Source organism: Prorops nasuta, unplaced genomic scaffold, assembly GCF_024137725.1.
Source record: "Prorops nasuta isolate Cenicafe-Biocafe unplaced genomic scaffold, Cenicafe_Pnas_1.2 PNAS00016, whole genome shotgun sequence".
In the NCBI taxonomy this organism is placed as follows: domain Eukaryota; kingdom Metazoa; phylum Arthropoda; class Insecta; order Hymenoptera; family Bethylidae; genus Prorops; species Prorops nasuta.
Genome location: NW_027116813.1, coordinates 6,338,111 through 6,353,879, shown reverse-complemented (window position 1 = coordinate 6,353,879; position 15,769 = coordinate 6,338,111). Strand labels below are relative to the sequence as shown.

Below are 15,769 nucleotides of genomic sequence, written 5' to 3'. Positions count from 1 at the left end.
TTCTTAATAAAGTAACGAAATTATTCCGATTATAATAAGGTAAGGATTAATATTGCCTATAGCTATTTTCATTTATCTTACAAAAATTTTACAGAGCAATAAAATAACGAATGTCACAGAGAAGATTCAAATTATTAAATGGTACTACAGCGGTAATTCCATGAAGAAAATAGGACAATTATTTGCAGAAAAGTTCCAAAACCGCTCAACTACCTCTAGCAGCGTTTTCCGGATTATAAAAAAGTTTGAGGAAACCGGATGCAGGGGGGAGACACTCATAGGCGAAGTGGGGCAGCGTTATAGTTCCTCAAAAAATCTCAGAGTTCCTAGGTGGCGCTGGTGTCGCTACTTTGACGACGCCGATATCCCGCCATTTTCCGACCGCCATATTTCTTGCTGCTTGAAAGAGTTGAAAGTCTTTTACCGTAAATGTGTATAAAAATACTCTTAAAGTAAAGTTATTTCGACAGTAATTTTAAATACTAAAAGATGTTTGAAAGTTGTTTTTAAGTGTCAGGAGCTACAAGGGCAATTATATAATAATAACTTCAACCTGATTTTCTTTTTTTTGAAGTAAGTAAAGTTCAATGTTATCGAAGGTGTTAGGTTAATTTCAGCATAACGAAATATTAAAAAATTATTTAATTTCTATTTCTTGTTGTATACAGAATTTAGAACCAATGGGCGTGACAAAATCAACTAGGATGTCTAAGAAAATGCCCTAAAACTATTTATGCATTGTGCCAGGATGATCAAACAAAAGCAAGGAGCGAGAACACTTCATTTCAATGAATGTAATTGGACTAAAATGAGTCAAACAAATTAGAAACCAGGTTTGTAAAATCTATCTTTGAATGGTTTAAATAAATATAAAGTATTTTATAAACATTTTGATAAAAATGATGTGATTATGGATTCTTCTGTTTGTAGGCTAAAGAAAAACACTGTGCCACCTTGAAATTTACCATCAGCGCAAGCTTATGAGGATTTGGAAGAAATTATCAATGACCCTCTTGCACTGCGAAGGGATGAAAGTGAAGTTCATCAGGTTTTTAGTAAATGTAGGATGTAAGTAATATAATTTAAAACCTATTTGAAAAGATATTCCATCAATTTGCTTTAAAACAAAAATAATCGAAAGTAGTAAATAGTTTAATTACATATTTCTTTAGAACATCTCATTAGTAATTTTATTATTTTTTTCTTTTTAGCATGAAATAGCACAGTATATTCAATGTGGTATTTTAACATAATTTTCGTGCTTAAATTACTATATATAAAAAAATCTAAACGAATATTTAATAAAAACATATTATCAGCTCTTTTTATTTTAACTTTGGTTAGATATTTCTTGATTATAATAATTTAAGTATCAAAAAGTCATGTATAAAATCACTACGTTGAATATACTGTGCTGTTTTTTGCTGAGAATTAATAAAGTAATAAAATGACTAACGAGATATTCTAACAAAATGTGTAATTGAACTTTCTAGCAATTTGCAACAGAATATATATTGTAGAAAATTGTTTTGTATACCAAAACCTATTTAAATAAAAATTGTCTATGTCAATGTTATGGAAAAATCAAATGGTCGTTCCGTAATCTATAGGAAGAAAAACGTAAAATCTCTATGTTGCGGGAAAATCATGTTAAAGATAAAATTAAAAAATAAGGCAAGTGGGATGTAAGGTACATTAAAAAATATTTTAAAATTTGAGACGGTCTAATATATTTATATATATATATATATACAGGGAGGTTCTCTAACGGCGGCATATAGGAGATTCGTGTTAGTTGACTATAGCGCTCAGGATGATGGTTTCTGAGAACGCTGATTGGTCAATATTGCGTAGTACCAACAGATAATAGGCCGTTACCAATAGTTGGATACGAAAAATGAGACTCATCCGCCATTTTGGTGTGTAGAAATGTTTACATGCTGATCGTAGCAGAAAGAGGTGTAAAATGGAAAAATGTCAAATGTAGTCGTTACTAAAGTAAAAATTGAATACTTAGAATGAAAATGAAGAATATTCGTACTTTCCATTCATTATTTTCAATTTTTACTTTAGTAACCTCACTATTTGACAATTTTCCATTTTACACCTCTTTCTGCTAGGATTAGCATGTAAACATTTCTCCACACCAATATGGCGGATGAATCTCATTTTTCTTATTCATCTATTGGTAACGGACCATTTCATGTTGGCACTACATGATATTGACCAATCAGCGTTCTCAGAAACCACCATCCTGAGCGCTATAGTCAACTAACACGAATCTCCTATATGCCGCCGTTAGAGAACCTCCCTGTATATATGGTCTCAATAAAATTAAAGCAAAATTAACTTCATATATTTGTCATTTAGTAAGTAATACAGAAATTATCATTATTTCAATCAAAAGCTGAATCATTTTAAGGTTTTTGAATGAGACGAAGAAGATTATTGTATAATTTTATACGAGAGGAATAAAATTAAGATTTAGACTGTTTTTACCTTCATATAAATCTATAGATATATATTTTTATACTTATGATCGATTATGTTAATATTAATGTGATAAGTGCAATTTTAATTATGTAAACTTTTATTTATTAATAGGTTCTATATGATTTAAAGCACCTCTCATGATTTGTTTTGTATTATAATTTTGCTTTAAATTGTGAATATCTGTAGGGACGCCAAAGCTGGCACATTGATTGGGCCTAGTGACCACTAGATGGCGCCACCCTCTCACTCAACGCTCTAACAACAATCTTGTAAGCAACTGTTCCTGGGCACCTCTCGAATTGCTCACGGAGCTCTTTCTCTTTCTGTAATAGACCGTCTTCCAGACAACATCTCCTAAACAGACTCCCTCAGAATAAACGCACTATTGCTACGTAGGAACTTGGTTGTTGTTAATAGACATTACCAACCATCATCCCTACATTGGTGACCCCGACGCTGGATTTGAATCAATAATCGCAGGTCAGAAAGGAATTCAGCATAGCATCATCGTAGATCAACGACCGGCTTCGACACGTCGAGGGACCTCATCCCTGCGATTCAACACAGCGTTAGTTCGTAAGAATTAGTTGTTTACAGGTAAATCTGAAATCTTTTGTAAATGGTGCGTGTGTGAATTGTAGACTCAATGTCACAGTGGACTGGAAATTAATAGTTAATTGAGTTACGTTAGCAACCATATTGCTCAACGAACAATAATAAGAAGTACGGTCGCATTTCGCAGGGTAATACTAAGTGGAAGTTTAATCATTAACTTGCTCACTTTAGAAAACGAGGTTGTGATAGAGTCTGAGAGTGCGATTACTGGTTAGCCACACATAGGTTAGTTACACTCAGGCCTCACGTCTCACTTTTGAAGTGATTAAACATTAATTCGTGAATGGAGTTCCACGCAGTGGTATTACCCATTCTCCGGACGATAGCATTTTTCTCGACAATCTAATAGAATAGAGTACTAGGGCTGGTGCAAGTTTAATGGGCAACCAGAACAAATGAGTACATTCATTCTCTATCATAAGCTCGTAGCGATATGGTAAAACACATTGTATGACCACGCTTCACTGCCCATGGGAGACGCTGCTGATAGAACTGAATTGCGTTCTGGTAGGTGCATTCCTAAGCAACACTACAGTGCAATAATTGGGAGCGGGGTAGCGAGTAATTCGGACTCCACAATGCTGCGTACGCCGGTTGCAGACAAAACGGAAAATAGAATCACGGGAGTCGATTTAGGTAGCGTCAGAGACCGTGAGGCATTGACTCAAGAAAGCATCTTATCACACGACTCTAACCCGGGCGCCGTAGAGGAAAAGCGATCCTCGTTTAATCTTTGCAACTCCACGGTTATAGGTCAGGTAGAACCGGTCATACAGACAACGGACTCGCATTTCAAGCCAGTACGTTCAGATTTCGTCCAAACAGCGGACGACAATCAAACGGTTACTAAAGGAGAGTTGAAAGCTTTATTTCAGCAGTCCAGAATAGAATTAATGCGAATGCTAGAGAATAGTTTGCATACATTAGGGTTGGGGCCAGATAACAGGGTACAGCAAACAAATTATAGACAACAACAGAAGGAGCAATTGTTGACAGATGCGGTAGCGAGCGATATTTTTTTACGCACTACTGAATCGACAAAACAACAGAACCTTGATACTTTTCCAAATGAGGAGTGTGTAGTAAAAACACATCGGGTAGCAACAGACAATCTAGGTTTCGGACCTGAGGACGTTCCCAATAGACTTGTACATGCTGACACCGCGACGCGCGAGCCAGGCAGTAAATCTGCTGTGATTACCAAGAACTTGCAGTTCTGGAATTTTTACAAGCATGACCCCCAGGGTTGGTTCCGTCAACTCGAGGATTTATTTATGGAATATAACGTAGTTTCGGACGAGGCAAAGTTTAATTTCGTAGGCAGGCATTTATCACAGGATATTCATCAGGATTTGCAATACCAATTGAATACGTTAGTTAGAGGTCGCAAATACGATGACCTTAAGAGAATCCTTACAGAACGTTATGCTGAAACCCCGCAACAGCAGTTAGACAGGTTGTTTAAAGGCTTAGAATTGGGAGCTAGTAAACCATCAGATTTTTTAGCGGAAATGTTGAGTTTAGCTCAGGGACAAGTCCCCAGACACACTATTATTGCAATCTGGAAGAAACGGTTACCGCTTCAGATTCAAACGATGATCTGGAACTATTCGGAAGAAGGCGAATTAATAAAAACAGCTGACCTAGCTTTCGAACTAATTAATCAAAACTCAGGCCTACACGCGGTTAAATCGAAAGACCCCAATCAGAACCCCTTGCCGATTCAAGATGATGTTTTAGCACAGTTAGTCAAGGCGGTTAAGGAAGCATTGGGAGAATCAAGTAGAAAATCCCGTGACAGATCACGTAAGTCGAAATCGCGCGCGGATTCAGGTAACAGGCACAATAGATCCTCTTCACGTAACAATGATAAGGGTTTCTGTTGGTATCATCAAAAGCACGGCAAAGATGCGAAAAATTGTGCATTACCTTGTAGTTGGAAAAGAGGCGAAAATCAAAGTTACATAGTCAAGGACGCGGTCAACAAAGACAATCAGGGAAACGAGTGAAACCGGTTGTTAAGGAGACCAACAGCCGGTCTATTAGTACTTTGCGTCTCCACGTGAGAGACAAAAATTCGCAGGAAATATTTTTGGTTGACACGGGCGCGGACATCTCGGTTGTGCCGAAACCTAAAAACTGGAAAGGTGAGGCAACTTTGTTTAAGCTTTTTGCCGCTAATGGCTCGGAAATAGACGTTTACGGCAAAATTTGTCGGGAAGTGGACGTTGGTCTTCCGTATAAGATCACGTGGAACTTTACAGTAGCAAACGTTGTGCAACCCATCATAGGAGCCGACCTCCTTGCACAGTTTCATCTGTTACCGGATCTCAAGCTTCGTAGATTGGTGGAAGGAAACCAGTTCACATTTGCACCTGCTTTCCTCAGATCGGCCCAACCAGTTCAAATCTCGCTTGTCCACCCTAATCACAAATACGCGCACATCATTAACAAATTTCCTAGAGTTTTCGGTCCTGATCAGTTTAAGATAGCAAAAAAACGTAACGTACATCACCATATAATAACGGTTGGACCGCCAATAGCGCAGAGAGCACGCAGGCTGGCTCCGGCCAAACTTAGACTTGCTAAAGAGGAATTTCGCAAAATGTGTGAGCAGGGAATTTGTAGACCGTCAGATAGTGCTTGGGCAAGTCCGTTACACCTGGTCCCAAAGAAAGATGATAGGATGCGACCTTGTGGAGACTACCGTAAGTTGAACAGTGTCACGGTTCCGGATCGCTACCCTGTTCCCCATATGCACGACTGTATGACGTTCCTCAGTGAAAAAAACATTTTTTCGGCGTTAGATTTACGTCAGGCATATCACCAAATCCCCGTTGCACCGGAAGACATTCCCAAAACAGCGGTTATCACGCCTTTTGGACTTTACGAATTTCCGGTTATGACTTTCGGCCTTCGGAATGCGTCACAAACATTTCAGCGCTACATCAACGCAGCCTTAGGAGATTTGGATTTTGTGTTCGTCTACTTGGACGATATCTTGATAGCCTCTAGTTCTGAGGAGGAACACCTCCGACACTTAGAAGAAGTTTTAACACGTCTTGACGAGTTTGAGTTGCAAGTGAATCTACAGAAATGCAGTCTGGGAACCGACGAATTGGTTTTTTTGGGACACTTAATCACTCCAAACGGGTTCAAGCCGAGTCAAGATAAAATCAAAGTTATTGTGGATTTTCCGCTTCCCAAGACGATTGAGGAACTACGTAGATTCTTGGGTTTGGTAAACAGCTATCGACGTTTGTTACCACGTGCCGCGGAAATACAAAGACCCCTTAATGAGTTTCTTAAAGGAGCTAAAAAACGAGACAAGCGAGAAGTTCCTTGGACCGAAGAAGCAAGATCGGCATTTCAGGAATGCAAGGATTTATTGGTCGACTTGGCATTCACAGCCTTTCCTTCAGAGAATGCTAAACTTCGATTAATTACCGACGCATCTGACACTGCAATGGGGGCAGCCTTGGAACAGCGCTCTGGTGACTCATGGCAGCCGCTGGCATTCTTTTCTCAAAAATTCTCCTCGGCACAGAGGAAATACGCCACCTACGACAGGGAACTGACAGCAATCTACGAGGCGATTAGACATTTTCATTATTATCTGGAAGGCGTAGAATTCAAGGTCTATACTGACCACAAACCGCTCATTTACGCACTGCGGCAGAACCAAGATAAAATGCCTGCGATCCGCTCGAGAAGACTCGCATATATTGCACAATATTCTACAGAAATTTGTTACCTGCCAGGAGAGGAGAACGCAGTGGCAGACGCGCTGTCAAGGGTAAACACGCTCACTTCCCCTGAAGTTTTGGATATCAAAGATTCGGAGCACCGGGCGCTTGGGCAGCCTGAAAAGCAAGCTTCATACATCAATACCTTAAGACTGCCCACTCTGTTTGATGCCAAGTCGCTCAGCGAAGAGCAAGCTAAAGATGAACAACTTAAGGAGATTCTTGACAATCCGAGCCATCCATTAAAGTTACGCAAGCTCACTTGTGGCCCAGAGCACTCACCATTCTACTGTGACATTCACGAGGAGGTAATTAGACCTTATGTGCCACAATCGCTTAGGAAAGCAGTTTTTGATGCCTTCCACTCTTTATCACATTCGGGTGCAAGAGTCACGACTCGTCTGATACACCAACAATACGTTTGGCCAAACTTAAACCGTGATATTGGGCATTGGTGCAAGCATTGCATGAGCTGTCAGAAATCCAAGATATCCAGGCACAACAAATTCATGCCAAACCATTTCTCTGCTCCAGACGGCAGATTTGATCATGTACACTTGGATCTAATAGGACCTTTCGTTCAGAACCAAGGTAGCACGCACGTGCTGACTGTTATTGACCGTTATACAAGGTGGCCAGAGGCCATACCAATTTCGGATATTTCGGCGGCGACAGTGGCCCGTGCATTTTTCAATAACTGGATTTGTCGCTATGGTTCCCCTGCAACAATCACCACAGATCAGGGAGCACAGTTTGAATCTAGACTTTTTGGTGAGCTGTTGGTGATTCTTGGTGTTAACAGAATCAGAACTACGCCGTACCATCCTGCATCTAATGGAATGGTTGAGCGATTGCACAGAGACATCAAGACAGCACTGATATGCCATTGCAACAACCAAGACTGGGCTCGGTTCTTACCAACAGTAATGTTGGGATTACGTATGCGTATTAGGTTAGACACAGGCGTCAGCCCAGCAGATCTAGTTTTTGGAAGGCCACTGAAGATTCCGGCAGACTTCGTACCCCTTACTAACGAGGAACCGGACATTAGATCTTTTTACAACGAATTTAGGGACTTCATGAGACAACTCAGACCAGTTCCAGTCGACCACAAAACGGTACGCAAGTCATTCATACACAAGGGCATTGACTCCTGTTCGCATGTCTGGGTACAGGACAAACCTATTAGACCAGCCCTGACACCGCCATATACTGGTCCGTACCAGGTTCTTTCAAGAGATCTATCTAAACGCATAATCACAATTGACAAGGATGGCTCTTCGAAGACGATTTCTTTGGATAGGGTCAAGCCAGCATTTTTCCTACAATATGAGGAACAGCCTTCAACAATGACTTCAACGCAGCCACGTCAAGAGACCTCCACCAATCGTAACATCGAACAGCCTATTATCGCCGATTCACCGAACGCAACAAGAAGGGATCCTGAGGACTTCCTAGTAGATTTGGAGGGGAACCGAACTGAACAACAGGCAGAATCGAACAAGGTGCCATCCACTCAACCATCCTCAATCTCCAAACGCATTAAATTCGTCCCAAACATCTTAAAGCGCAGAAGTCTCCTCGAAACCCCAAAAGCGTCATGCGGAAGTTTGGTGAAGCGTGTCTCTTTTGCATTGGAGCGTGGTCTTTCTAGTCAGATTAAGATTGTTGAACGGTGTAATTAGCAATGGTTAAGTTTTGGAAGCTAAAAGAACAGATTCTTAGACAGGCCAGTGTTCAATACTCTGGAAGCCTTAAGTTTTGGTAATTGTAGTGAGGTTGCAACGGACCTTCTGTCTAATTTTGTTTCGACCAGCAGTAATTTGAGACACCTGGCTTTTGTTGACAGTCAGGGTAAAATAGGACATACAGTGCAGCTTAGCACTAAAGTCATATCATATAGCAGCAACATTTCTAGAATTCTCGATGTCACGCTTAATTTTAGTCATTGTAGTCGTTTAAGCATTCTTAAAATCAAATATATTTTTTTTTTTTTTTATAAACTGCTGATTAGAAATCTGGATTAACACACCCGTCAGAGACTTTTAGATTCCCGACACACAGCACATGTCAAAGTGATAAACTGTATAATAGACTTAGATGGTAGAACGTAAATTGACGGAGGGGTTACGATAGAGTCTCTGGGCAACGCAGTCTTTATTCTCAAATCAGTCAAGTCATGAATTAGCGACATTTTCATTTATTGTGACAACATTACTCTTAAGACATTGTAACTCCAGCGACGCGTTGTCCGGGAGCCTTTGTACAAACACATTGTTAATTTTAAGTCAAACATTGTAAAGCCTGTCAGAAATCTGTAAAAATGTAAACATTTTTCTTTTTACGGGGGAGTACTGTAGGGACGCCAAAGCTGGCACATTGATTGGGCCTAGTGACCACTAGATGGCGCCACCCTCTCACTCAACGCTCTAACAACAATCTTGTAAGCAACTGTTCCTGGGCACCTCTCGAATTGCTCACGGAGCTCTTTCTCTTTCTGTAATAGACCGTCTTCCAGACAACATCTCCTAAACAGACTCCCTCAGAATAAACGCACTATTGCTACGTAGGAACTTGGTTGTTGTTAATAGACATTACCAACCATCATCCCTACATATCCACCTAATAATATATACGTTATATTTTGTATAGGTATGTTAATTTATGATTTTATAATTTTTTCCTTTATACTATTTAATTATGGTATAATGTATGATAAATAGTATATTAAACTTGTTATGTTTGTTTCATATCTATTTTGTAAAATTATTTTATATAATAAAAAACTGTTTAACCTTTATATAATTGTAATTTTTTATTTTTAGTATTTTCCTTTAAACTTTAACGGGATCCCTCAAGCCCTCTGTAGCCAATATTACGGAAAGAAAAACGAGGGAGAATTGTCCAGCGCTATTTTTCAACCGATTTCAATGTTTTTGGGCTTGTTGGAATCGTTAGGACTCGGACCGTGTCATAAATAAAGCCGTATTTTCCAAAAAACGTGAAAAAAATAAAATTATTTAAAAATTCGCATTAATATTATTTAAACGCAAAACACATCGAAAAATCGAGCTTCTTTATGACGAGGTGCCAGACCTAACGATTCAAACAAGCCCAAAAACATTGAAATCGGTTGAGAAATAGAGCCGTACCATTATCCCGCGTTTTTGAGGTGGACGAAAACCAAAAATTTTTAGGAAGAAAGCTAGCCTTACACCCCTATCGCGGGCCGCGGCTCACGCTAACGTGTCCCCCCACTCCAGCGTCGAAACTTACTGCGAAGCTTTCCTCATATTTACGCTATTCCCCTATCTGTAGCTATACACATATAAATACCGCTAAAATAATGTTGAGAACATTTAATTTCGCCGATATAATGAAATTGCTAAAAATGCAATTATCATTTTGAAATAAAATTGTAGAAAAAGAGATTTCGTAATGCTTGAAATATAGGGCATACGGCGAAACGCGGGACAATGGTACAGTCGTATTTTTCAACAGAATTTGATGAGACTAGTAATAATTAAAGCCATTCTTCATGTAGATTGTCCTAAAGAGCTCGCATTTTCGATAAAGCTTATAGTTTTTCAGCTATGAACGATTGAAGATGGACGTGCGCAACAGCTGATCTACGCGAGAGAAGAAATATGTATTTGTGCGCCGTGCAACTTCAAACGTTCATAGCTGAAAAACTATAAGCTTTATCGAAAATGCGAGCTCTTTAGGACAATCTACATGAAGAATGGCTTTAATTATTACTAGTCTCATCATATTCTGTTGAAAAATACGACTGTACCATTGTCCCGCGTTTCGCCGTATGCCCTATATTTCAAGCATTACGAAATCTCCTTTTCTACAATTTTATTTCAAAATGATAATTGCATTTTTAGCAATTTCATTATATCGGCGAAATGAAATGTTCTCAAAATTATTTTAGCGGTATTTATATGTGTATAGCTACAGATAGGGGAATAGCGTAAATATGAGGAAAGTTTCGCAGTAAGTTTCGATGCTGGAGTGGGGGAACACGTTAGCGTGAGCGGCGAGAGGGGCGGAAGCCTAGCTGCCTTCCTAAAAATTTTTGGTTTTCGTCCACCTCAGAAACGCGGGACAATGGTACGGCTCTATTTCTCAACCGATTTCAATGTTTTTGGGCTTGTTGGAATCGTTAGGTTTGGCACCTCGTCATAAAGAAGCCCGATTTTTCGAATTGTTTCGCGATTAAATATTATTAATGCAAATTTTTAAACAATATGATTTTTTTTTCATTTTTTGGAAAATAAGGCTTTTTTATGACAAGGTGTGAGTCTTAACGGTTCCAACAAGCCCAAAATCATTAAAATCGGTCGAAAAATAACGCTGGACAATTCTCCCTCGTTTTTCGTTCCGTAATGTTTTCTACAGAGGGCTTGAGGGATCCCGTTAACGGGATCCCTCACGCCTACTTTATCGACAGTTCAAGTCAATAAACAATTCGTTTAATAAAAGTCAAATGCGAAGCAAATTGCAAAAACGGGCTTCTTTATGACAAGGTGCCAATTCTAACGAGTCAATCGAGCTTAAAAAAACTCAAATCGGATGAAGAATAACGCTGTACCACTGTCCCGCGTTCTTGAAGTGGAAATAACCAAAAGTAACCTCTCTTCAAGAACGCGGCACAATGGTACAGCGTTATTTTTCAACTAATTTGAGTGTTTTTAATTTGGTTTGACTCGTTAGGACTGGCACACTCTCTTACAAACGCCCGATTGTTCAATTCAATCCGCATTTTAATTTTATTAAACTAATTGTTTATTGACTTGTACTGTCGATAAAGCACGTGTGAGGGATCCCGTTAAGCCCGCTATACAGGGTATTTCATAAGTCAAATTGCCGACCCGAAAACCTTCGATAGAGTAGCTAATTCTGAACAGAAAACTTTTATAAATTTTTTTTTTACATTCCTTAATTAAAAAGTTATCGGTGGTTGAAATTTCGGAAACCACTGTTTCCTTATAGGCTCGGATAAACAGGACGTTTCAACAGGGGGAGGAAAGAGGATCAATCTGGTCAATAAATAATTAACAATTGAATTGGCTAGGCCATACTATACAAAATAGTGAATTTTTGGCTAATATTGATTTTCTATTATGTTATTTCAGCAGAGATTGTCCTTAGTCTGACTATCGGATTTACCCAGCGTTTCATTTTAACAGTTCTCGATAAACTTACGCATATTATTTTATATGTTGAATCCTAAAACATTTTTGCATTTAATAAATACTGGTTGATATTCTTCTAGGTTCACCATTAACTTAGTAAATTGATGAGACAGATAATTATTTTCTCTAGAGATAACAATTAAAACACTGTCTCATCAATTTATTAAGGTAATGGTGAATCTAAAAGAATGTCAACCAATATTTATTGAATGCATGCATGTTTTAGGATTGAAGATATAAAATAGTATGCGTAAAATTATCGAGAACTGTGTTAAAATGAAACGCTCGATAAATTCGGTAGTCAGAATAATAAATGATAATCTCTGGTGAAACAGTATAATAGAAAATAAATATCAGCCAAGAAATCACCAATTTGTATAGTATGGCCTGGCCGATTCATTGTTATTTATTGACCAGATTGATCCTCCTTCATCCCCCGATTGAAACGCCTTGTTTATCCAAGCCAATAAGAAAACAGTAGTTTCCGAAATTTTAACCACCGACAACTTTTTAATTAAGGGATGTAGAAAAAAATGTATAAAAGTTTTCTGCTTAGAATTGGCTACTCTTCGAGGGTTTTCGGGTCGGCATCGACTTATGAAATACCCTGTATACAGGGCGTTTTTCTAACGGCGGCATATAGGAGATTCGTGTTAGTTGACTGTAGCACTCAGTTTGATCGAATCCTAAAGCATTGATTGGTCAGTTTCGCGTAGTGCCAACCTAAAATTAGTTGTCGCCAACACAGTAATAACATAACTGAGACGAGCCACCATTTTGGTGTGTAATAATTTCACACGTGTGTTTCGCAAGTAGAAAGATGATAGAATGAAAGAAATGTCAAAAGGAAATGTCAAAAATAGTAAGGTTAATGACGATCAAAATGAAAAGGTGAGAATAATATGAAAATAAATATTGTACACATAATTAAATAACGATGTTTAAATATTAAATGTTATGTTGTTTATATTCACATTAGATTCGGTGGATAAAGCAACAAGAAATAACGTATAGGTTATCTTAAGATGTAGTGAAGGTGGAGGATTTTAAGGATTTCAAGAGGTATAAAATTATAATGAAATATTTTTAATAAATACCAAATTTATTTAATTTTCGTTTTTACTTTTTTGTAAAATACTTCTTTCCTTCGCAGATCATGGACCATATAGTTAAACTGGAATAGTCGCAGCTTGAGAGTGCTTATACTATGTACGATAGATAAGACATTTGAAGTTCCAACAATGTACGTAATAAGTGTAGCATATGCCTAGCTGCTTGATAGATATCATTAGATTCAGACAAATGGAGGAAGCTGTGAAGGCGTGAACTTTCTACTGCTCGTGGACAGAAAGGATCAAACAAACATATCCAGATGAGTAATTTTTCAGTACAAAATAGATGTTAAATGCTATGATGTAGATTCTTTGTGGTTTGTTTTTTATTATAGGTGCTTATAATATTGGACAAATTTAAGAAACGACGTCATGAATGTGCAGCTTGGATTAATAAAATATATAAGTATCGATGGAAATTGACCAGTGGAATATAGGAATAGATTAGTCTGAAAATTGGTTTAAAAATTACAGAAAAAATGTCTCGCAATCTCAATATAAATTATAGGTAAGAGCACCAAAATACCTGCACTTTAACTAATAATAATAATCAATATATAGGTAAAAAAATACAAATAATATGTATTCTTAAATAGGTATTGTTAAAGCTAGAATGTTTGGTCATCACATATTTTTTCATCGATTGAAGACAGTTTGGGACTTACATACATTTTCTAATGTAATTATTTTTTATGAAAATGTCTTTGCCATGATTTTGAAGCTTAGGTCAACAGGACTGCATACCTCTGTTGATTAGGATATAAATCTAAATATGCCAATCGCAACTATCTTGCCTGAAGTTCTGGGCCACATATTTTGGTAAAAATGAAAAATATTTTAAGGAAGGATGAACGTCGAGGGTTATTATGAAGATAAGATGAATTTATTAATATCATTGCAAACTAATCTTTTTCAAATAGAATAAGTGACTAATTTGTTTCTATTTCAGGCTGTGAAATTGAGAGGACAATTTGTAGAGCATCAGATCCATTAGAAATTTATTCAATTTCACAACATGCTGAGGAACTTTGATCGCGTTTCAATCTATTATAGTATAATCGATTGAAATGGTTAAAGATATTACTACGACGAATAATAGTTAAAACCTAAAAAAAATGGTTAATTGGAGCATTGTTTTTGTAATTTCTAGTTTAATTAGCAGTATATAATCGCATTAAATCCTGTAATAGTAATGTTAGTAGATATTTCTGCATATATTATTTGTACGAAATATTTTTGAAATTACTGTATGCAATTATTGCCTTCTTCGTTTAATTTGGAGAGCGCGAGAAATATAATGATGAAATTATCGAATATTTACATTTTAGTTTATATAATATCGATGTTATTTGGATATTGAGATGAAATATATGAGAATTTTTAAAATGTGCAATGTATCCTACGAATATTTGAATTTCAAAGAGGTCTTAGTTATATTAACACTTTATGTAATAAAAATTAGCTCATATTTTTTAGTTGTAGGAAACTAATTATTAATGCTATTATTGGAAGTTTGGATAATTCCTTAATTAATAAAAATTATATTTTACAATTTAAACATCTTTTATTCTAAATAAAATTTGATATTAATGTCAACGCTTACAAATTATAATACATATATATTTCAAAAATATATTTTAATTATAAATAGAGCTCAAAATGACCTCCACCAACTGCATAACACATCTCTATTCGTTTACTGAAGCTGTTCAATACGTTTTGCAGGTGCTGAGGTGTTAATCTCTCGCATTCTCCAATTATTAAATCTCGTAGATCTTCCAGGCTTTCGATCTCCATTCCATTGTAGATCCTATTTTTGATATGCCCCCAGATCCCAAAGTCGAGAGGAGCAAGATCGGGCGATCTTGGGGGCCACTCAATAGGGCCGTATTTCCCAATCCACCTTCCAGGATATTTGGCATGCAAATACTCGACCACAAATCTTGCCGTGTGCGGTGGAGCCCCATCTTGCTGAAATACTATGCGTCCCTAAAACATGTACCAAGATTATTTTTCAAATTAACTTTCTATATATTTCATAATTGTTTTTAAAGATTATTGAAAAGTTACATTATCAGCAGCCACTCTTTGAACTCTTGACTGAACATCATTCATCAGCAGATTTAAATACTTTTCGGCATTTAAATTGCCGTCGATAAATATTGGCCCGATGACATTTTCTCCCCATATTCCCAACCAGACATTTAGCTTCTCCTGATATTGGGTGTGAGATTCTATGGATTCGCGTGGGTTATCTTTTGACCAAAATCGAGTATTTTGCTTATTTGGCGAGTGTGTTAAGACGAACGTCGATTCGTCGGTAAATAAAATATTATTTAGGAGAGCTCCATCATCATCTATTTTATCCATCATTATTTTGCAAAACTGTAGTCTTTTTTCATAGTCCACTTCTTTGAGTTGTTGGCAGTTGTTGATTTTATATGCATAAAATTTGGCTTTTTTCAATATTCCGTGGACCGTTGATTTTGAGATACCATGCTGCCTACTGATGTCCATCAGCGATTGTCTTGCGTTACTCTCGGCGCAAGTTATGCCAGCTTCTTTAATATTTTGTTGTACAGCCCTATTTGGACGATTTTTT

General features: G+C 37.4%; 1 long non-coding RNA gene across 1 annotated transcript; it reads left to right on the top strand.

The window, feature by feature from the left end:
• The first annotated feature begins 491 nt into the window (after positions 1-491).
• Positions 492-1,145, top strand: LOC136779353 (uncharacterized). Its single transcript, XR_010823577.1, has 3 exons — positions 492-573; positions 669-833; positions 931-1,145. It is a non-coding gene; the product is annotated as an uncharacterized lncRNA (long non-coding RNA).
• The last annotated feature ends 14,624 nt before the right edge of the window (positions 1,146-15,769 follow it).